This window comes from Tamandua tetradactyla, chromosome 1 (genome assembly GCF_023851605.1).
Source record: "Tamandua tetradactyla isolate mTamTet1 chromosome 1, mTamTet1.pri, whole genome shotgun sequence".
In the NCBI taxonomy this organism is placed as follows: domain Eukaryota; kingdom Metazoa; phylum Chordata; class Mammalia; order Pilosa; family Myrmecophagidae; genus Tamandua; species Tamandua tetradactyla.
Window position 1 is genome coordinate 22,192,205 of NC_135327.1, and position 23,511 is coordinate 22,215,715.

General features: G+C 41.0%; 1 long non-coding RNA gene across 1 annotated transcript; it reads right to left on the reverse strand.

Annotated features, from left to right (window-relative positions):
* Nucleotides 1–13,840: 13,840 nt before the first annotated feature.
* On the reverse strand, nt 13,841–23,500 carry LOC143683775 (uncharacterized). The gene is made up of 2 exons (XR_013175646.1): nt 22,987–23,500; nt 13,841–14,181 (listed from the first exon to the last, which is right to left on the reverse strand). It is a non-coding gene; the product is annotated as an uncharacterized LOC143683775 (long non-coding RNA).
* Nucleotides 23,501–23,511: the final 11 nt, after the last annotated feature.

Consider the following 23,511-nt stretch of genomic DNA (forward strand, 5'->3'; position numbering starts at 1 on the left):
ACCCCCTTCCTCAAAGCCTACTCTATGCCAAGGAGCCTCCCTGGAAAGAACCTTCCCTCTCCCAGCCCCTCCCCACTCCCACTCTCATTTCCCTGCCCAGCCCCCAGAAGATCCACTCCAGAGTCTCCTGCCTGGCAGTCCAGGGACTGAGCCTTCAGTCAGGGTGGAACCGAACCCCAGCTTCCACTCCTAAGCACAGAGCCCCCAAATTACAATTCCTCACAGTTCTTGGTCTCCCAGGGAGAGGGCAGTGATCCCCAGACTGAGGTCAGCAGACAGGTGAATTTTCATCCATTCAACTTTCAAGGAATACTCCATTGAGGACCATTATGAGGACCATTATGAAGCAGGCCGTGTACACTGGCGAACAAGACAGCCGCTTGCAGTGGGAGGTACAGATAAGTAACAAGTAGGCAATTTTTAAAATAAAATATTTTAAGATACTTTTTCTGAAAAAAAAACAAAACTCCAAAAAGTATAGAATCTTCGGAAGTAGGAATTTCATAGAAAAGATTAATAGAGCCAGGGGAAAAAGAAAGAAGGAGAGAGAGAGGCAGCAGAGACCTGGAGGCTAGAGAGCACATGGCTTGTTCAGGCTGAGTGGATAGTGTCAGAAGATATGGTTTGGGGTAAAAGCCCAGAGGAGATGACAGAGCTTGTTAGCCTTATTGAAAAGGCTTGGTTTTGTCCTCAGAGCCTCCCCCATTCCATTCATTCATTTGACACATTGTATGTTGAGCACCAATTCTGTGGACCCTTTCTAGACACTGGAATACAGCAGTGAGCAAAATAGTATGGGGCTCAAGTTACCCAAATATATAAACAAACTGTGATAATGCACTGAAAGAAATGTACCTAGTGACATTAATGTTTAACAAAGAAAGCTGATGTGGTTTTAGGGGTCAGGGGTAACTTCCCAGGGAAAATGGTATTTGAACTGAGATAAAAGTTTGTATAAGGAATTAACTGAGAGATAGGGATGGGGACTGAAGAATGGCAAGGGTATTAGCCCCTACAGGGGGAGGAAGCATGGCCAGTTCTAGAAGTCCAGTGTATCAATCAGGGTTAGGAAACAGAACCAGTCTAAGTATTGAAGGAAGAGATGGGACCTAACCAGGGTGAGTATTAGGAATGACTCCTAGAACACCATAGAACTGCCCTCCCAGGGGAGCTATTACCTCTATCACAGTTAGAAAGATGGAAGCCAGGAGGTTGAGTTTGAGGACACAACTGCTGAAGCTTCCACCTAAAGACAGGATGCTGGGATCAGAAAGCCACTGCCGATACCAGGATAGTGAAATGCTGAGTCCTTTCCTGTTTCCACGAAGACAGAGACTGTCCATTGGCATCTCCACAACAATTACAAGTATAAACAGCCAAAACTGATTAATTTCTGCCTCCTACTTTCCAAACTTCATGCAAGTGCATCTAACTGCAAGAATCTTAGCTACAAGAGAGTTGGGGAAAAAAGCAAAAAATGTTTATTAGGTACAAAATTTGTTTTTTGGCCTGTGCATTTCCTAATATAACTTATGTGGATGGTTTAATTGAACACCATAAGAACATGGAACCTTGAGTAGGGCATGAGATCTTGTAGGTTAGTCCAGAGTGATATTCCCCCCCCCCCAAAAAAAAAGAGAGTTGGGAAATGTTTTGGCTTTCTGGCATCTGTAGCACAGTAAAACACTAGCATTGTAGCCTGCCATCACTACCAGTATGCCCATGATGCAGTGAGTGGGAGGGAGGTGATGGTACAAGATGAGGCTGGAGATTTTGGGGGTCTGATAGGCCATGTTAAAAATTTGGATCAAAGGACTATTAGGATCCATTGAAGGATTTTTAAGCAAGGGAATGACATGATCAGAGTTGTATTATTATTATTTTTAACGTGGGCAGGCACTAGGAACCAAACCTGGATCTCTCGCACGGCAGGTGAGAACTCTGCCTGCTGAGCCATCGTGGCCCACTCAGGTTATATTTTTATTTTTTTTAGAAAAGGTATTTTATCAATGCATTTCAGGTAATATTACTTTATCTTGGTAACCAAATCAAACAATGTGTTGTATTGAAATCTGAATTAATACAGGACATTCAGTACTTTAACTAGGTTTATAATTGCATTACCTACATAGTATTCATGTATCCAAATATTTGTTAAATCCTTGAAGAAGCCTTCAATCTATACCACTGCAAGGCATGATGCCTTTGTGTGCCCAATATTTAGTCTTTGTATGGATGGCAGAATGATCGCTGAGAAATTTAAAGCATAAATGAACATACACATACACATATGGCATTACCTTATTATATCATTCAACCACTTAACTAAATGTATAAAGGGTGTAGTTAAGAAATATCTTCTTTTACAATACATGTGCTAATTCTACTCCATAATTCTTTAAAACTTTGAGAAACTAATGGATACGTTCAATATTAAGCCCATTGGCACCAGGGTTGTATTTTTAAAAGATCATTTGAGATCTTATGTAGAATGGGTTAGAGAGGAGCCCAAGTAGAAAGCAGGAGTCCAGTTTACCTAGGTGGGAGATGAGGGCACCTTGGGCCTAGATGGTGAAGATGCACAGAGAAGCAGGCAAGGTATCAAGATATTTAGGGGTTTAAGTCAACAAGACTTGGAGTTGTATTTGACATGGGCTGGGGGAAAGGGTCATTACCAAGGATGATTTCCAGTTTTCTGGCTTCCACAATTGGTTAGATAGTAGGCTGTTCCCTGATATGGAACAGAGAAGGAAACTCAAGTTTGGGGCAAAGATCTTGAGTTTGATTTTGGATGTGTTGAATTTGAGATCTCCATGGAGGATGTCTAAGAGAGATGTGAAATAGGCGGTTGTATATACACGGGTCTTAAATTCTGAGCTGAGTTCTGGGCTTGAGGAATGAAACATAGATGTCATTATATAGCAGCGGCTTTCAGAGTCTTTAACCACAGCCAACAGTAAGACAGACGTTTCACATTTCATTCATCATACATATGCATGTGTGTACTTATAAATACACATCTGAAGCAAGTTTCCCCAAACAATATTTATGTGACATAACCTGATATTTTCTGCGCTATTGCCATATTCTTCTAATAAACATTATGTGACCCACTAAATTGATCTCACAACCTTCTCAGGGGTTATGAGAGAAAGTCAAGGGGAAGAAGGAAATAGCATATTAGGATCGTACCTTAAGTAACTCTGATTTATGAGTTTCGTCTGTTGGAAAAGGATATGGTGAGCATTAAACTAAAAGGAGATAGCCAGAAAGGAAAACAAAGCAGTGTGGAGAAATATAAACCGAAGGAGGATGATAACAAGCAGGAAGGGTTAACAACTGTGTCCAGGCCCACAAGAGTTAAATTAAAATTGGCTTTGAGAAATCGTAGGTAAATCTGGATCAAGGAGTGTCCATTGGGTTGAGTAATGTGGAGGCTATCAGTGAAAGCCTTTTAGTGGTACAGACCTGTACAGAGGTACATATCAGGGCAGGAGGCAGACCAAAGAGCAAACACACTAAAATACCATTCTAGTCCTCTGACCATCTCACCCCTATGCCACACCCTCTGGGGCTCCCTATTGCCCTTGAGACTCAGCCTGACATCCAAGCCCTCTTACAAGAGGCTCCTGGTCTTTCCAACCACATTCTCAGCCAGAGTGCCCATTGCCTCCCTACATGTCAACTCCAGGTATAGCCGACAAAGAGCAACTGAAGGGAGTTCTGTAGGGCTGGAGTGTGGAGTGGCAGGAGATGAAATGAACAGTGAGCAGGGGTCAGATGACACCAAGTTGAGGGTGGAGGTCTGTGGGGATGTTTCAGGCATGTTCGAAGCCATAGAAACCACACAGCACCACTTGCTGATTTGTCAGTGTGACTGAGAGATTTGGGGGAGGACATGTTTACATGAAAATAAATAGATATATTATGAAGGAGAGTGCAAAATTTGCAGAGTTTTAAAATAAAACATGAACTAGCATCTTTGGAAAGCTGTTTGGCCCTATTAAGATTTAAAATTAGCATAATGTTTAACACAGCAATATCATTTTTTAATAGGAAATTAAACTATAGCTACACTTGAAGGTGCACATAAGGATGTAGGTACGAGAATTTCTCTGCAACATTGCTTGGAGTACCAAGGACTGGAGACAACCGAACTGTGCATAAATAGGTTAAACAGATTATGGCACATCCCAACAGCGGAATTCCATGCAGCTATAATAGGAACAGTTCTATATATATCGACATAGAACAATTTCTAAGACACATTGTAAAGTGAAGAAAAAAAAAAGCAAAATGTGCATGTTACTATATTTTTAAAAGATGGAATAAAAATACATATGTAGGCTTATTTATGTATTGAATAACTCTGGAAGGATAGTCATAAAAGTGTTGTAGGTTTTGAGAATTGGCTATTTGTAGTTTGGGGTGAGAGGAAAACTTATTTTCCATGGTGTATCCCTTTATACTGTTTGAGTTTTGTTCTGTGTGTGTGTGTGTTTGTGTGCATACGTGTAACTATTTTGTGATAACAACAACAACAAAAATATTTTAACAGCAAAATTAAATGCAAAATACAACACAAGATTTCAAAGAAATTCCTGCAGACTTGGCTGGAACGGACAGGAGTCCATTCTTCTTTATCTTTAAAAATAGGAACTTCGATGGAAAAGTCTACAGCTGCCAACTCACTGATCTCCCTGCTTCTGCCCTTGGTTTCCTTCAATCCAGGAGTATCTCTACGAAAAAAAAAAATTTGTTCACTTTACTCCCCTGCTTAAAGACCTTCAAAAGCTTTGGATCTTCCCTGGGGCCACCGGACCTACCCAGACAAGCCCAGCCTCCACTGGACCTCATCTCCTCCGGGCCTCACCCCCACACCCAGGCTTCTCTGGCTTCCCATCTGCTCCAGCCCGCCCTTCCAGGAACTCACCCTTTTCCTCCCCCACACGTGTTTAACCCTTACTTTCCCATGTGCTCAGCTCTAATGCCCCTTCCTAAATAGAGCCCTCCCTAATCTCCTAGAGCAGCAGATTTTATGCTCTACTCTAGCTCCCTGGCCCCTCCTTCCAGCAGTTACTGCAAGCGTAGTACATGTTTGTTATGCCACGTTTTGATTACTGTCTGTCTCTGCCTCTGGGCTTTGAGCTGAAGGCAGGGACCATGTCTCTTTTGCTCAAGATTGTAGCTCCAGGGTTTAGCACTGTGCTGGGCACATAGTAAAAGCTCAGTAAATATTTATTACATCAATGATTTAGATATTTGACTGTGTAATAGATCAAGGCATGTGTCTCTCTTTTCCTTCTTTAATGATGCTAATGTTAAAGAAGGGCTTATTCGTTCAGTTTTTAAATTTTATTTTTTTTTATTCATTCATTTTTAAAAGGTTAATTTGCTCACTCAGTTTTCCTATAAGTCTTCAATAAAATGGTCTCCTTCAGCCTTGGAGGTCAGACCATCCTTCCCTATTTATCTGAGGGCATGAAATTAGTGAACACGAAATGCCTGGGTTCAAAGTTTGCTTCATCACTGCCTTACTTCTGGAAAAGGGGGCTCCTGCCCTGAGACCCCACCACTCATACTCAGAAAGTGAGGATTTTGCAGGCACAGAATGTCAGAGTCTATGCCCATTCTTTCTAGATCATGCTCTGATACCCTGGAAGGGATTCCAAGTATCCCTAAACTCACTTAAAAGGCCTGCACGGACCTCATCCCTGCATCAGCCACTTGAGAGCAAACTGCACTGTCTAATGCCCACCTTATAGACCTGTGACCTATGAGTAGCTGCCTGCAGAACCTGGACATAGGGGCTGCATGTCCACTCATCCATGCCCATCCTTCACTGATGCAAAGGGGAGTAGTTGGACCAAGGCTGTGTGCAAGATCCAGAAGGCAGCTCTCCCTGCACCAACACCTTCTGGAACAGAATTTTGAGTTCTAAATTTGCACTTTGGCCTCCCAGGCTGTTCTGAAGATATATTTGTCAAGGAAGAGAATAGAGAATATTTCATTTAGCACTTTGTTAAATTTATGTATAACTTTAACTATGTAGAGACATATGGTCTATGGGCATGAATTGCTCTTACCCTGGGCCCTAAAATGCCCCTGTTTGGCTCTGTTATTTCCAACCTCCCTGACCTCAGACAAAACACAAAACCTTTCTGAGCCTCTGTTTCCCTACCAAGTAAACAGGTTTAATTGCAAATACCTCATCCGGGCTGGTGGGAAAATAAAATAGAATAATCCAACTAAAGGGCTTGGCAGAGTTCCAGGCCTTCAGTAAACTGTATTTTCATTATTTGTCCCTTCATTATAAGCCCCCTGGCCGCCATCTCCCATGACTTTCTGTATGACATCAAACTGGTTTCTTTTGCAAGGTTTCATGCCATTCGTCCCTCCTGGAATGACTTCCTCATTCTCTCTACCTAAATGAATCCTATCTCCTTTACAATAGGGATAATAGCTACTGTGGATTGACGGGTGTACTGTTTCGGGCATTGTATTAAGGACTTCAGATGCATTATCTCAACTCAGTTATGACACCAACTCAATGAAGTAAGTACTGTTTATTATTTTCCAAACACAAAGACATCGGGATCTGGAGAGCTGGAGCACTCCAGCTGGTTAAGTGGCAGAGCCGGCGGGAATGTGAAGCCAGGGAATGAATGATACTGTAGTCAAGTCTCTCCAACACCAGGATAGGTCAGGAGCTGTTTGCCGCCGCCTCCCTCCTCCCGGGGCACCCGCGACTCCTCTTCCTTCCAAGACGCCCACATCCAAGGCGGTCGTAGCCGGTCAGCTCAAGGGGACTGGATTTCAGTCCAACAGGGCGGGCACGTTATCTCACGCCACGTTGCCTCGCAGTCTCAATCCCCCCCCCCCTTCCTTCCTCCCTTCCTTTCTTTCTTCCGTTGAGTACCTACTTGTACCAGGCTATATGTTCACATGCAAAGTACTACCGGTGAAGCGCTCAGGTTAGGATGGAATTACATGTCATTTTTCTCTTTCTTTTTCATTCCTTTCTGTTAGGCTGCTTTGTTTGCAAGCCAACTCGCAGGTCCAGTTCCCGGAGCCCACTTCAAATGTTGCATGACTAGGTTGGTTTGATCCGAGGACCCTGTCCCCTTAACTCCCAGCCCCCATGCCTCCTCTCCCCCGGCCCTCTTGTCCCGGCCGCCCTGCCCCCTCCGGAAGGGGGAGTTAGGGGCGAGCACCAAAATATGAGTGGCTCTTTTAAGCCTCTGTTGCCGTAGAAACCGGCCGCGCAGGCCTCGGCGGCCCATTACACCATCCTCCAGCGACGCAGCCAATGGGCTCCGAGCTCCATCCAGGCGCCCCCTCCCCCCAGCTGCGAGCAGCCCACCAATGGGCAAATCCCTTGGCTTTGGGCCCTGCCCTCGGACCAGGGACACCACCAATGAGCTTCGACTTTGCTCTCCCTTTAGCTACAATGTAGCAACAAGACTCGATTTTTTTTTTTTTTTTTTAAGGACTCCTCCAAATTAGAAGCAACTAGCAATAGTGCCTCTGCCAGTTCCAGCCTGAATAATCAAATCTGGCTGGTATTTTATTTAAGGAGAGCAAAAATGTTTTAATTATACAACAATGTATGCCATTCTTTGCTAAAATAATTTCAGGCAATGAAAATTTAGGCAGTGGGGTTGACAGTTAAAATCTGCTCTGTGAGGATTTATTTCCTTATAGGTATTTTCATTTAATGGAACGATCAAGGAGCTATAGTCATCTTTCCTTGTTTGAAATGTTTGAAACTAAAGACCCTGAGTTTTTTGATGCTGAGTTTATAAGACAATCACCTAATTACTTGGTAGCACACTTTTATTGAACAATTTAACTCCTGGATTCAAAACATATTAAAACTATAAGATAAATGAGCATTTCTCTGATCAATGGAAGAAATTTTATCTTCGAGGCAGGCTGCGTGTAATGGCTTTGACACTCTAAAACCTAAAAACCTAAATTTTTTTTTCCTTTGTGCTTTTAGAAAATATATAAACTTTATCTTTTAGAACAGTTTTAGACTTACAGAAAAAAATTGCAAAGGTAGTAATGAGAGTTCCCATATACCTCCCCTTCCCACCAATTCCCCTATTATAATACCTTACATTATATGGTACATTTGTTACAATTAATGAATCAATACCGATATATTTTATTAACTCAAGGACATAATTTTTTTCAGGTATCCTTAGTTTTTTGTTTGTTTCTTCATTTTAGATCTCCTTAGTTTTTACCTCATGCCCTTTTCCTGTTTCAGAATCCCATTCAGGATTCTAGTTGTCATATTTGCTTGACTACCTCCTGGCTGAGTTTCTTAGGTTTTCAACAAGATTTATCACTGTTTATGCTGACCTTGACCACCTGAATAAGGTAGTATTTGTCAGGTCTCTGCATTATACAGGTACTCTGCTTTCCCCCTTTTCATACTGTACTCTTTGGAAGGAAGTCATACACTTAGCTCACACTTAAGGAGTGGGGAGTTATAATTCATCTCCTTGAGAGCAGACTGTCTCCAGAAAATATTTGGAATTCTGCTGCATGGGAGACTTATCTTTCCTGAATTTGTTTGTTTGTTTATGTGTTCAATCATTTATTTATATCAGTATGGACCTATAGATATTTATTTTATACTTTGAGTTATAAGGCAACCTTTATTTTGTTGCTTGAATTGTCCCAGCTTTGACTTCTGGGAGCCCTTTCAGATAGCTCTTGTCCCTTTGGCATAGCCCGAATATGGCGGGATGTTTTGTTGTTGTTGTTGTTGGCCCCTTCCTTACTTTCTAGCACTATAAGATGCTCCATGCTCATCTTTAAATTTCCTGTCCCTGCTCTATTATCAGGAGCCCTGATACCTTTTATTGGAAAACGGTGTTAGAAACCAAAATATGGTAGCTAGGTATACTTTGTTGCTTCTGGGGTGTTCTTTCTTTTAGGACCTCTCAAATGAGAGAACAAGGAAATATATATGTATATACTAATGTATATACCTATATCTATAAATTTTTCCATATGTAACCATTTTATCTATATTAAGTTAAGCATGAGATCATACAGATATTTATAACTCTTATCGATTACCAGATGGGTCATTCTAGCTTCCTCCATTTGCTTATCTATAAATTCTTACTCCAACAGTGAGAAACCTGGCTCCCATGATCAGCCATCTATTTACTTAATTATCCATATCTAGTTTACATGTATAGCATGTAATAGCAATGTCGGAATCATCGACCCATACCCCTGTGGGAAACTTTATCAGCTACAGTACAGTACTTTTGGACAGGTTTTTTTTTTTTGCCTTTAGTTTTACAGACTCCACTCATTTCCTAAGTTACTTAGATCAGCACCTTTCTCCACTTCAGTGAGGTTGTTTCATATATTTCTAATACATTTAAATTGTTTTGTCACATTCTGCATTCCATCCTCAGATTCTCCCGATGTCTAAATGACTTTTTTCAATATTTACATACATTCAGTGGGTTTTGATAAATGCATACTATCATGTATCTACAATTACAATATCACACAGAATAGCTTTACTGCTCCAAAAATATCCCGTGCTTCATCCATTCATCCTCACTGCCTTTTCCCAAACCCTGACAATCACAGATGTTTCACTGTCTCTATAGTTTTGACTTTTTGTGTCCCCTTTCATAAGTTATATGTTCATCTCTAAGGGAAGAAGTCTAATGAATTTCCAAGTCGGATTGTAGGGAAATAATTACATACCAGGAGACATGGAGATGTACCAGTGGGATGGGACAGTCACAGATGGAACCCACTATGCAAAATCCCTTTCCCCTTTTATTCACCTTTCCCCTTTCCTCCCCCAATCTATTTCCCAATCTTCTGAATCTTTCTGCTAAAATGACTCCAATGCTGTCCTCTCCTGCCCATAAACATTTCCCTATTTCTGGACTCTGTTCTCTGCCTTGGTGCTTCTCTGAGTCTGAAACTTTATCTCATGGATTGGCAGCCCAGCATTTGGTTGGGGTTTTTAAGAATGTGGGGTTTCACAGATGTTTTTAAAAGTAATCCTCTCCCCCACACACATCGGAAAAAAAGGACACATTGTAAATTTGAGGACTGGCAAAAGATTGCCAAATTTTTATTTTGCCATGTAAAGATGAGAAGAGCCTCCATTTTCTATATTAGCGCTGCTCAGTAGAAATGTAACACAAGTCACAAGTGCAATTTTAAATTTTCTAGTAGCCACATTTTAAAAACTTAAAAGAAATGGGCAATATTAATTTTAGTACATTTTAATTAACCTAATATATCCAAAATATTATCATTTCAAGATGTAAGCAACAGAAAAATATATTAGTGTAATATTTTAGATCCTTTAAAAAAAAGTACTAAGTCTTTGAAATCAAGCATGTATTTTGCACTTACAGCACATCTCAGTTTGCATCAGCCACACTTTAAGTACTCAATAGCAAAGGGTAGGGCAGTGTGACAGTAGCTCAGTGGCAGAATTCTTGCCTGCCATGCCAGAGATCGGGTTTGGTTCCCAGTGCCTGCCCACGCAAAAAAAAAAAAAAATAGCTAAGAGTACTGTGCTAGTTTGAAAGGATGTATGGCCCTTAGAAAACCTATGTTTTAATCAAAATTCCATTTCATAAAGGTAGAATAATCCTTATTCGAAACTGTATGTTTGAAACTGTAATCAGATCATCTCCCCTGATGATGTGATTTAGTCAAGAGGGGTTGTTAAACTGGATCAGGTGACGAATGTCTCCACGCACTCGGGTGGGTCTTGATTGGTTTACTGGAGTCCTATAAAAGAGGAAACAGTTTGGAGAATGAGAGATTCAGAGAGAGCAGAGAATGCTATAGCACCGTGAAGCAGAGTCCACCAGCCAGTGACCTTTGGAGATGAAGAAGGAAAATGCCTCCCGGGGAGCTTCATGAAACAGGAAGCCAGGAGAGAAAGCTAGCAGATGACGCCGTATTCACCATGTGCCTTCTCAATTGAGAGAGAAACCCTGAACTTCATCGGCCTTCTTAAACCAAGGTATCTTTCTCTGGATGCCTTTGATTGGACATTTCTATAGACTTGTTTTAATTGGGACTTTTGTCTTGGCCTTAGAACTGTAAACTAGCAACTTAGTAAATTCTCCTTTTAAAAAGCCATTCTGTTTCTGGTATATTGCATTCCCCACAGCGAGCAAACTAGAACCCAACACACATGATCATAATTTCTGATTTAAAAAAAAAATGAAGTAATTTAGATGAATAGAAAAAAGTAATTACCTTGTCCTTCTTGTTCTCTTTTCATTGCATGACTTTGAAAATGCCAGTTCACAGGGCATTTTGCAGCTGGACCCAACCAGGGCAGGTGGATTGGCATGACGGTTTCTGCAAGTTTGGAACTAGCTGGTCAAAGTTAGCATTCGCATGTCCTCAGATGTAGGATCACACAGGAAACTTTTCTGCTGGTGAGCTCCGAGGACACATCTTGTGACCAGCACTGCTGACAGTCCTGGTCACAATAATGCAAATGCCTATGGGTAGGACAACAAGATGGGAAAACCATAGTATACTCCTACAGGGGACAATGAATGAACTACATGGGCACAATGATTTGGATGAATCTTAGCACTATAATACAGATTGAAAGACTAAGTACCAAAATGTTGCACATGGCATGCTACCCTTTTGATAAAGTGAAAGGCAACACAATATACTTTGAAGAAAAATTCTATTTTTAAAGCAAAGGAGGAATTGGAACTCTCATACGCTGCTGATGGGAATGCAAAATTGTACAGCTACTTTGGAAAACACCTGACTGTTCCTCAAAAGGTTAAACACAGAGTTGCCATGTGACCAAGTAATTCCATGACTAGATATATAAATACCAAAAGAAATAAAAACATATGTCCACACAACAACTTGTATACGAATGTTCCTAGCAGCATTATTTATAATAGCCCCAAAGTGGAAACAACCCAGATGTCCATCAACTAATGAATGAAGGCTGAAATGTGGTATATCCATGCAATAGAGCATTATTCAGCAATAAAGAGTAATGAAATACTCAGAGGCCAGCCTCACCAGAACATCAACTAGTTCCATCCCCTTATCCCATATTATTGACAGCCCCTTCCAACATGAAAAAGTTAGAATGGCATAGTCCAAATACCCCTAAAGAGTAGAGAAAGATCAAAGGTGATGGTGGAGTTCTACAGAGAAGGTAGGGTTTAACAAATGAGTATGATTGCTGAATCATCACATGGATATTTCTTTTAGTCTCCAGTATCTTAGAGCACCTAGAAGTAAAACCTAAAATTGTGGAATTGTAACCCATACCAAACTCTGAAATCTGTTCTACAACTAATTGTTGTGATGTACTTTAAAATTTATTGCTTTTTTTTTGCATATATGTTATTTTTCACAAAAAAAGAAAAAAGTCAATTGTGGTGATAAACGCACAGCTACATGATGATATTGTGAACCACTGATTATACACTTTGGATGATTCCATGGTATGTGAATATATAATATATATCAACAAAAATTAAGAATTAAAAGATGGAAAAAAAGATGTTATGAGAGCACCAATAAAAATAAAGCTAAAAAAAAGTAATGAAATATTAACACATGCTACAACATGATAAACCTAAAAAACATGATGCTAAGTCAAAGAAGTTAGTCACAAAATGTCACATATTGTGCAAATTGCCTCTCTATGAAATATATAGAATAGGCAGATCCCTAAGACACAAGTAGATTAGTGTTTGTCTAGAGTGAGGGATAGAGGAGAGGTAGGAGAAATGAGGGGAGACTGCCAATGAGGACAGGGCCTCTTTACGGGATGATGAAAATATTCTAAGACTGATTGTGGTGATGACTGCTCTATGCCACAAATATGCGAAAAATCCCTGACTGTGCCCTTTAAATGGGCGAATAGTATGGTAGGTGATTCACATCTGAATAAAGCTGTTCCGTTTTCAAAAGTGTAAGGAAGACAAAGCTAGACTCAGGGTAGGCATTACCTCAGGGGAGGGCAGACAGGGGATGGAAAGGGAAAGGAGGAAACAGGAGAAGTTAAGTTATAATCTTTGTTACAGTCCTTGTATTGGGATGCTGGTTTATATTATGTCATTTATAAATAAATCCATAAAGACATAAAGTGAGTCCATCACAAATAATGGGGAGAATGTGTTGCACGCTAAGCAATTCTGTGCTCCTGAGGTGGAGGGTGAGAGGAGGTTTAGAACACAGAGTGGTCAGGGCAGGCCTCTCTCTGAGGAGACCATTTGAGCTGAGGCTAGAAGGAAGAGACGTGTTCAACCATGTGGAGATGAGGGTACAGTGTTTTCCAGGCAGAAGAGACAGAACATATAAAGTCCTTGCCTGGTCCAAGCTTGATGTGTTGGGACAACATCAAGGAGGCTTGTGTGTAGAAGAAGGACAGGATGGGTGGGAGGAGGTGGGCAAGGGCCAGATTTTGCAGGGCCTTTTGCGGGCTATGGTTGAGTGTGTATTTTCTTCTAACCATGATGGATTTTAAACAAGGAAGTGATGTGCTCTCATCTTCCAGTTTAAAAAGATCACTCCAGCTGCTGTAACTGGAGTGGAATAAAATTCACATAATGGAATTTTAAATACAAGGAAAATTAACAAACTCTAACCACAAGTAACAAATAATTGAGTCTCAGAACCTCTTAGTAGAGTGAAAAAAGCAAGTAGCAGAAAGCTACATGCAGTATGATGCATTTCTATCAACATAAAAATAAGCAACACCAAACAATTATTTAGGGATACATACATATGTGGCCAACTCTAAGGGATTGCTGAATTACAAATCACCCCAACATGACTTGGAACAATAATATTTTACTGTTCGTGATCTTGTGGGTCACCATTCTGGGTTGAGTTCCACAGGGACGGCCAATCTCGGCTTCACATGGTGTTGGTTGGGGAGACTTGACGACTGCTGGGAAATCCAAGATGGATTTCCCATGTCTGGGGCCTTGGTGTAGGCTGTGGGCCCAGTTGTCTTCCATGCAGCCTTTCCCTCTCCGAGTGTTCTCTCCTCACTCAGCAGTCTCACCTGGGCTTCACGGGTGACAGCTGGCTTCCACATGGGCGAACTGGAAGTTGCAAAAGCCCTGTAAGGTGTAGTCTGAAGTCACGCGACATCTCTTCCATCATTTTCTATGGGTCAAGCAAGTCACAAGTATACTCGTCAGGGTTCTCTACAGAAACAGATCTAGTAGGGTATATCTGTATACAAACAGATAGAAACCTCCATATGCAAGTATTAAGGATTACAGCAACCTTGGGGATACGCAAGTTAAGATTCTATAGGGAAGGCTGATAAAGGTTTTGACGAATTCCCAAGGAGAAGCTGCCTGGCTGAAATAGATGGAAATTCTTCTGATTACTAAAATCATCAGTTCTCCTATTAAGGTCTCTAATTTGATGGGATGGAGACCGCTGTCATGGCTGAAGGAAATCTCTTTGTCAACTGTAGATATAATCAGCCATAGATGCAATCAACTGACTAATGCTTTAAATCCACGAAATTCTCACAGCAGTAACAGTCAGGCCAGTGCTTGTTTGACCAAACAACTGCTCACCCCAGCCTAGCCAAGTTGGCACATGAACTTAACCATCACAACAGGACTGGCCCAGGTTCTAGATGAGGGAAAAGAGACGCCACCTCTTTTTTTTTTTTCACTTTTTATTTTTATTGAGATATCTTCATGCACACACAGACCATCTAAAATATACAATCAATGGCTCACAATATCATCACATAGTTGTCCATTCATCACCATGATCGTTTTTATAACATTTGCATCACTCCAGCAAAAGAATAAACCTGTACATCTCTTACCCTTTACCCCTCTCTCTCATTGACCATCAGTATTGCAATCTACCCAATTTTTTTTTACCCCTTATTCCTCCCGTTATTTATTTATTTGTTGTCCTTATTTTTTTACTCATCTGCCCATACTCAGGATAAAGGAAGCATCAGCCACCAAGTTTTCACAATCACACAGTCACAGTTATATAGTTATATACTCATTTTTGAGAATCAAGGCCACTGGAACACAGTTCAACAATTTCAGGTACTTCCCTCGAGCCACAGCAATATACCACAAACTAAAAAGGAATATCTATTTAAGACATAAAAATAACCTCCAGGATAACCTCTTGACTATGTTTGAAATCTCTCAGCCACTTAAACTTCACTTTGTCTCATTTCTCTCTTCCCCCTTTTGGCTAAAAAGACTTTCACAATCCCTTGATGCTGGGTCCTGGCTCATCCCTGGGAGATCTGTCCCACATTGCCAAGGAAATTTGGGGAAGGCAGTGGGAGACGCCACTTCTTTTTTTTTTTTTTTCATTTATTTTTAAACATAACATACAAAAATGAACATCCTTACCATATGATCATTCCATTCTTAGTACATAATCAATAACTCACAATATCATCACATAGTTGTATATTCATCACCATGATCATTTCTTAGAACATTTGTATCAATTCAGAAAAAGAAATGAAAAAAGAAAAAACACTCATACATACCATACCCCTTACCCCTCCCTCTCATTGACTGCTTGTATTTCCATCTATCCAATATATTTTAGCCTTTGTTTACCCTATTTTTTTCTATAACCCTCATCACTCCTTTTCATTGATCACTAGCATTTCCATCCAATAAATTTATTTTAACATTTGTTCTCCCTATTATTTATTTATTTTTAATCCCTATGTTTTACTCATCTGTCCATACCATAGATAAAAGGAACATCAGACACAAGGTTTTCACAATCACACAATCACATTGCGAAAGATGATAATATGCCATTATCATCTTCAAGAAACATGGCTACAGGAGCACAGTTCTCCATTTTCAGGCACTACCCTCCAGCCTCTCCAGTATACCTTAACTAAAAAGGTCATATTTATATAATGCATAAGAATATCTTCCAGAATAACCTCTCGACTCTGTTTGGAATCTCTCAGCCATTGACACTTTGTCTCATTTCTCTCTTCCCCCTTTTGGAGACTCCACTTCTTGATGGGAGAATTGGCAAAGGCACATGGCAAAAGGGCATGCGAGATGGGGAAGATTGTTGTGGCCATCTTTGGAAATTACCTACTCCATGGGGCAAAGGGAAAGGGATGATATATGCAAACTTCAAAAAATGGTCACACCTGTTAAGGGTGTAGAGGAGAGAGGGAGGCGGATTATTGGAGAAGCATATAAGACAACGCAAAGATATTGGTAATGCTCTACTTAAATTGGGTAGTGGTTCACAGGTTTCTGGGCTATCACTATGCTTTGTAATTCATTTATACATAATCGAATTTACATGTATTAAGTGATATATAATTAATTTTTTAAACCTTAAAATTTGAAGTAATTTTGGATTCACAAAAGAGTAGTAAAGATAGTACAGAGAGTGAGACCAAAGGGAGAGAGATTTATTTGGTGGAAAATTTATGTCTTGGATAGTGCATTACCTAATTTAACTTGCATGGGCAGTTTAGTTGAACACCATTAAGTACATTGAATCTTGAATAGGGCATGAGATCTTGTTGGTTTATACAGGTTATTGTGATGCCCCAATGTATCCCAAAGTAATTTGAGCAGTGAATAAAAAAATATTTGCAAAGTTCCCTTGTAGGGGGCTGGGGAGAAAGGAGGAAATATTCCACTTCCTTATCTGGAGAATTCCTGGTATTTTCGCAAGCAGTGGGGACAACCAAATCAATTGGCTGAGCTTGCAATCTTGGGGTTTGTCCCAATGGAAACTTATTCCTGCAAAGGAGAAGCTAAGCCTACTTATAATTATACCTAAGAGTCACCCCCAGAGAAACTCTTTTGTTGCTCAGATGTGGCCTCTCTTTAAGCAAACTGGGCAGGGGAACTCACTGCCCTTCTCCCTACGTGGGACATGACTCCCGGTGTATAAATCTCCCTGGCAACATGGGACAGAAATCCCAGGATGAGCCAGAACCTGGAATCACGGGATTGAGAATGCCTTCTTTACCAAAAGGGGGAAGAGAGAATTGAGAGAAGATAAAGTTTCAGTGGCTGAGAGATTTTAAACAGAATCGAGAGATTATCCTGGATAATTTATTATTATGATGATGCATTATATAGATATCCCTTTTTAGTTTCTGGTGTACTGGAATGGCTAAAGGAAAATACCTGAAACTGTTGAGCTGCATTCCAATAGCTTTTATTCTTGAAGACACTTGTATAAAGATATACCTTTTACAATGTGACTGTGTGATTGTGAAAACCTTACGTCTATGCTTCTTTCTTATTTATTATTATTATTATTATTATTTGCATGGGCAGGCACCGGGAATCGAACCCGGGTCTCTGGTATGGCAGGTAAGAACTCTGCCTGCTGAGCCACCGTGGCCTGCCCTGATGCTCCTTCTCTCCAGGATATGGACAGATGTGTAAAAAAATATGGATAATAAATAAATAAATAATAGGGGCGATAAAGGATAAGACAATTTGGGTAGATTGAAATACTAATGATCAAAGAGAGGGAGAGGTAAGGGGTATGGGATATGAGTTTTTTCTTTTTTATTTCTTTTTCTGGAGTGATGCAAATATTCTAAAAATGATCATGGTGATGAATACAAGACTATATAATGATATTGTGAGCCACTGATCGTACACCATGTATGGACTGTATGTGTGTGAAGATTTGTCAATAAAAATAATTTTAAAAAACCTAAAAAAAAAAGTAACAGTACAGAGTTCCCAGAACTCTTTGCCCAGCTTCCCTTAATGGTAGTATCTTATATAATCTTTCAAAACTAAGAAAGTAACATTGGCACAATACTATTCACTAAACTAGTCTTTATTCAGATTTTTAGAAGTTTTTCAACAATGTCCTTTTTCTATTTCAGGATTCAATCAGATACCAAATTGCATGTAGCATAATTATTTTTTTTTAATTAAAAAAACAAAATGGCCCACAAATATACAAAAAGATGTTCACATTTTTATTCATGAAAGAAGTGCAAGTGAAAACAACGAGCTGCATTACACTGCACCTGTCAGATTGGCAAAGATATAAAAGGCTGATAATAGCCAGCATGGGTGAAAATGTGGGGAAATAGGTAAGTCTGTGCTCTGCGGGGAAAGTAGAAGGCTGTAAACGTTCAGAGGCTTAACGGTAATCGTATAGATGAACAGTTTTAAATATGCATCTCCTTAGACTGCTTAATCTCTTTCTGTGAATCTATCCTAAGGAAATAACTGACAAGTGTGCAAAAATATATATACAAAGATATTCACTGTAGCATTGTTTCTAACAGCAAAGAAGATGAAAACAACCTAAATGTCCTTCGAGAAGGGATTGATTAAATAAATTACAGTATATCCACACAACATGCATTAGGCAGGTCTGGAGAAGGATTTATGTACTACATGGAAAGAGAAAGGGATTATGATGTTATGTGTAAACAGCAGGTTGGTTACTGGGGGTCAAGGGTAGTTCAGTGGTAGAATTCTTGCCTGCCATGTGGAGACCTATGTTTGATTCCTGGCTTGTGCACTTTCCAAAACAAACAAGCAAACAAACAAAGAAAAAACAAACACAAAGATTCAAGAAATGGTACTGCAATAACAGGATATTCACAAGGAAAAACAATGGAATGTGACCCCCACTATACAGCATACAAAAAATAAGCATGTTACTAAAAACTACATCTAGTACTACCCTAATGCTATAAATAACTTTATACACGTGTGTACTTATCCATTAAGTACACTTAATGCATTAACATTCTGGAAGTTTATATATTATATTTAAAGCAGTACCCTTCTTCTAGAATTCAGGAGGTGTTTGCTTTTTACCTTATATAATTCTGTATAGTATTACATTTTATTACTAGCATATATTACTTTTGCAATAACAACAAATAAGGTACTTTAACTTGGATAAAGAAAATATCAATAAGACTGGATATAAAGGTTTTCAAAGCCAATGTCCTTCCAAGTGGTTTGGCACTTAATTGGGGAGAAACCTGTGCAGTGAAGATTTGGTAGCTGCATGGAAAAATGCTTAAATTATTACTTTACATGAAAACTGCAAGATATAAAATGAGATCAGCCAGATTAAAATAAAGCATACATACAGAAAAAATAACTAGAAATATACCAAAATGCCAAGAGTGGATGTTTTTTGATATTGGTGGATGAATCCCAACAAAATATTTCTTCCCTCAGCTTCAGTATTTTTGAAGTTTTACACAATGAATATTTTGTGACCTGAAAAGTTTTTCTAACTTTTTCTCTTTTTCAAGTTCAACAGCTTGGCAGTACACTTGTGTTAATTATCTGTTGCTGCATGAACATATTATCCCCCAAACATTTATGAAACTCAGTTTCTGTTGTGTTCTAGTTTGCTAGCTGCCAGAATGCAATATACCAGAAATGGAATGGTTTTAAAAAGGGGAATTTCATAAGTTGCTAGTTTACAGTTCTAAGGCCGAGAAAATGTCCCAATTAAAGCAAGTCTATAAAAATGTCCAACTTAAGGCATCCAGGGAAAGATATCTTGATTCAAGAATGCCGATGGAGTTTCAGGGTTTCTCTCTCAAGTGGAAAGGCATATGGCAAACATGGTCAGAGTTTCTCTCTCATCTGTAAAGGCATGTAGCAAACATGGCGTCATCTGCTAGCTTTCTCTCCTAGTTTCCTGTTTCCTGAAGCTCTCCAGGAGGCATTTTCTTCTTCATCTCCAAAGGTCAATGGCTGGTGGATTCTCTGCTTCTCATGGTTATGTCGTTCTTTAGCTTTTTCCAAAGTGCTTCTTCTTTTAAAGGATTCCAGTAAAACCAATCAAGACCCACCTGGAATGGGTGGACACACGTTTCCACCTAATCAGGTTGTATACCCACACTAATTGAGTCACATCTCCATGGAGAAAGATAAAGTTTATAACATATAGTACTGAATTAGGATTAGAAGAAATGGCTGCCTTTACAGAATGGGATTAGGATTAAAACATGGCTTTTCTAGGGCACACACATCCTTTCAAGCCAGCACAGTGGGTCAGGAATTAGGGAGCAGTTTAGCTGGGTAGTTCTGGCTCAGGGTCTCTGCAAAGGCTGCAGTGAAGACAATGGCCCTGGTTGCATCATGCAAGGCCTGACCAGGGCTGGAGGATCTGATTCCAGGATGGATCACTAGAATGTCTGGCCAAGTGGGCCTCTTCACAGGGCTGCTCCAGTGTCCTCAGGTCATGGCAGCTGGCTTCCCTTGGAGTGAACAATACAAAATAGCATGGCAGAAACCACAATGCCTTTATGTCCTAATCTCAGATCTCTCACACCAGCCCTTTTGCCACATATTATTAGTTAGAATCAAGTCTACTAAATACAGTTCACAATTACGGGGAGTGGGGGTGGTGTTTGGGCTCCTCCTTTTGAAGGGAGGCGTTTCAAAGAATTTCTGGACATATTTTTAAACCTTTTGGATGATCTTCCTACAGTCAAACTTCCTTCTTATGGGTCTTCCCACAACACATGGACATCCCTTCGTCTTCCTAAAGCACAGCTCTGACCATGTCATCCTCCAGCTCAGATATGTTCCCTGGCTGCCCACAGCCCAGAGAACTTAACGAGGGTTCTAAGGCCCAGCCACCATTTGCCCTCTAGCTTCAGCTCCACATAAAGCCATCATGTTCCTCAAGTACACCCTATACTCACTAGTCTTAGGGCCTTTCCATGTCCCTCAAATCCTCAAGACTCCATCTCCATCACTTTTTCATCTCCCAGTCCCTGCACTTGCTATTTCCTCTGCATGCAATGTACTTCCCCCAGATCTTGGCATGAATAGCTCCTTTTCATGATTAGGCCCCATCCTTAACATCCTCTCTGTTTCAGTCATTTGTTCTTCATCATCTTATTTTCTTCATAGCTTGCACAACTATCAGAAATTACTTTATTAGTTTAGTTGTGTGTTTTTTCCTGTTGTTCCCAATTACTCCTTGAGAAAAGGGACATTGTGTTGGTCACTGCTGCAATCCCACAACCTCATTTTCTTTTTCTTTTTCTTTTTTTTAGTTTTTAAATTAAAAAAAATAACAACAAACACAAACATTCTTAACATATGATCATTCCGTTCTACATATATAATCAGTAATTCACAATATCATCATATAGTTGCATATTCATCATCATGAATGATTCTTAGAACATTTGCATCAATTCAGAAAAAGTAATAAAAAGAGAACAGAAAAAAATTCATACATACCATACCCCTTACCTCTCCCTTTCATTGATCACTAGCATTTCAATCTACTAAATTTATTTTAACAGCATAACCCCCCTTTCAAGCTTAATGTATGGCACCCAGCAGATGCTCAATAAATACTAGTCGAATTCAATGTACTCTCTTCCATGGAGGTGTCTTCAAAATGATCATGCACTGAATAAATGTCTCTTGAGAAGGAAAATAATCCAAGGTGAAGACCTCATCTCCATCAACTGAATTCCCATCCATGCTTTCTATCTCCAATGTGTCCCGGAGGCTGTTTTGGAGGAGGCAGCACATGCCTCATTCCCCCATAAGACAGGGATTTGTTGAGGGCCCATATTCTGCACTTAACCATTTCTATCTCCTCAGTGTCTATTAAGAGTCTAAGAAACACGTTTGTTGAATGGCTGGCTGGCTGGAGAAAAGGAGGGAGGGAAGAGTGGTGGAATAATGGATAGATATTTTCCCCTACTGAGAAGAGGAACACCCTAGTCCAAAACAGACAATCTGACAGTAAGGTTAGTGAACAAGCAGATACTTTGGAATCCGTATGATAGTGATAGTAATAATAACAGCAACAGCAGTAGCAGCTCAGGGCCAGAGTAAGACCTTTGAGAGGCCCTAAGCAATGAAAAGATGGTGTGCCCCTTATATGACACATAAAATAAAATGGATACTAAATAGGAAAAGTGTAAATTTGTTAGATAATTCCATAAGGCTTGTATTTTCCCCATGATCGCTACTTTACTCTCTTTCTGAAATGTCAAATCTATTTCCACACTACCAATTTTTTTTTCTCATTATGTTGGTGTCATTCTGTTGCTGATACCCTCTTTTTTGGTACGTACTGGGAAATCTAATCTCGGATAACTAGTCTCGAATTGAGCATTTACTAGGTGTCAGCGATATGTGTACATCCACTCTCCTGTTTAATTCGTAAAACAACCACACGAGAGACGACTACAGTATCCCCATTTTAAGGATAAATAAAAAGAGCCAACGGGATATGAATACAGGAAGCCTAACTCCATCAGGAAGTGAACCGCCATGCTCTCCGGTCTCCCTGGCTACAGCGAGGAAAGCTCGAAGTGGGGGATCTCCAGATCTCAACACGAATAAATCGGCGGAGGGACCATATGGGGAGTAAGGGCCTTTTCCTTTTTCCAGGCGCCCTGTGCCTTTAAGAGTAACCCCTACAGTCAGGGATGCTCCAATTACGGTCCCGGGCAGCATCCCGCCCCCCGCAGCCCCGGAGCCGCACCTCGGCCCTTCCCCCAGTCCTAAACCCTTCAGCTCCGCCGTCAGCCCTAGCCTGCCGGCAGGGGGTGGGCCCTACGGTGGAGGCACGCACCTCCCGCCCAGGACCGTGCCCCGGAGGAAAGGGACCTTAGGGACCACAATCCCGACCCCTCCCGCCTCCTTATCCCGAGAGGCGGGGCCCCAGCGCCCCCTCCCATCGCTCGGGCCCGCAACGCCGTGAAGGTGACCTCCCCCGGTGGCTGCACAAGACCCGCGGCGGCTAAGCGAGCTCACACGTGGGGAGCGGGTGGCGCGTGCCCCTCCCCGCCACGCGCCTACACCCTGGCCACGCCCCCTGCTGACTCCGCCCCCGTGTCCGCGCACGCTTCCCCCAGACGCTGGAGCGGGCAGCGCGCCCCTGTCAGCCCCCAGACCAGCAGCCCTGTGGGGTGGGGCCTGGGAATGGGGCACCTACGCATCGCCCAATCTCAGGCCTGGAAGGCCGTCCAGCTCAAGGATCCTCGCCGTAGGCGGAAGGCGAGGTGCCCCCGACCCCTTCGCCGCCGAGTTAGGGAGAGAGGGTTGGGACCTCGAACCAAGGATTCGAACCTCGAAGCAAGATTCGAATCCAGCTCTGCGTGCTCGGTGTTCCAAATCTGGGGAGGGACGTCACATTCCCTTCTTTCTCAGAATTCTAGTGGCGCCTTAAGCGAAATTTAAACAAAAAATAAGAAAAGGATTCGTTTATTCTCTCCAGAAGCATTTGTTGAACCCATATGTGGCAGATCCAGTGTTGTACTAGGCAGAGACTAAATCTGTCCCCTTAAGGAGCTTGTCGAAACTGTATTATAACCTTAGTTGTACCCTCCTCCAATTCTGCTCTGGGACTGGCCGAAAAGATGCCCCTGAAAGGGGAAGGGACAGAGGTTCTACCTGCCGGCAGGTGTCACTGAATACGCTAAAATTTCAAAGGCAGCGCGGGACGGGAACAACCTTCGAG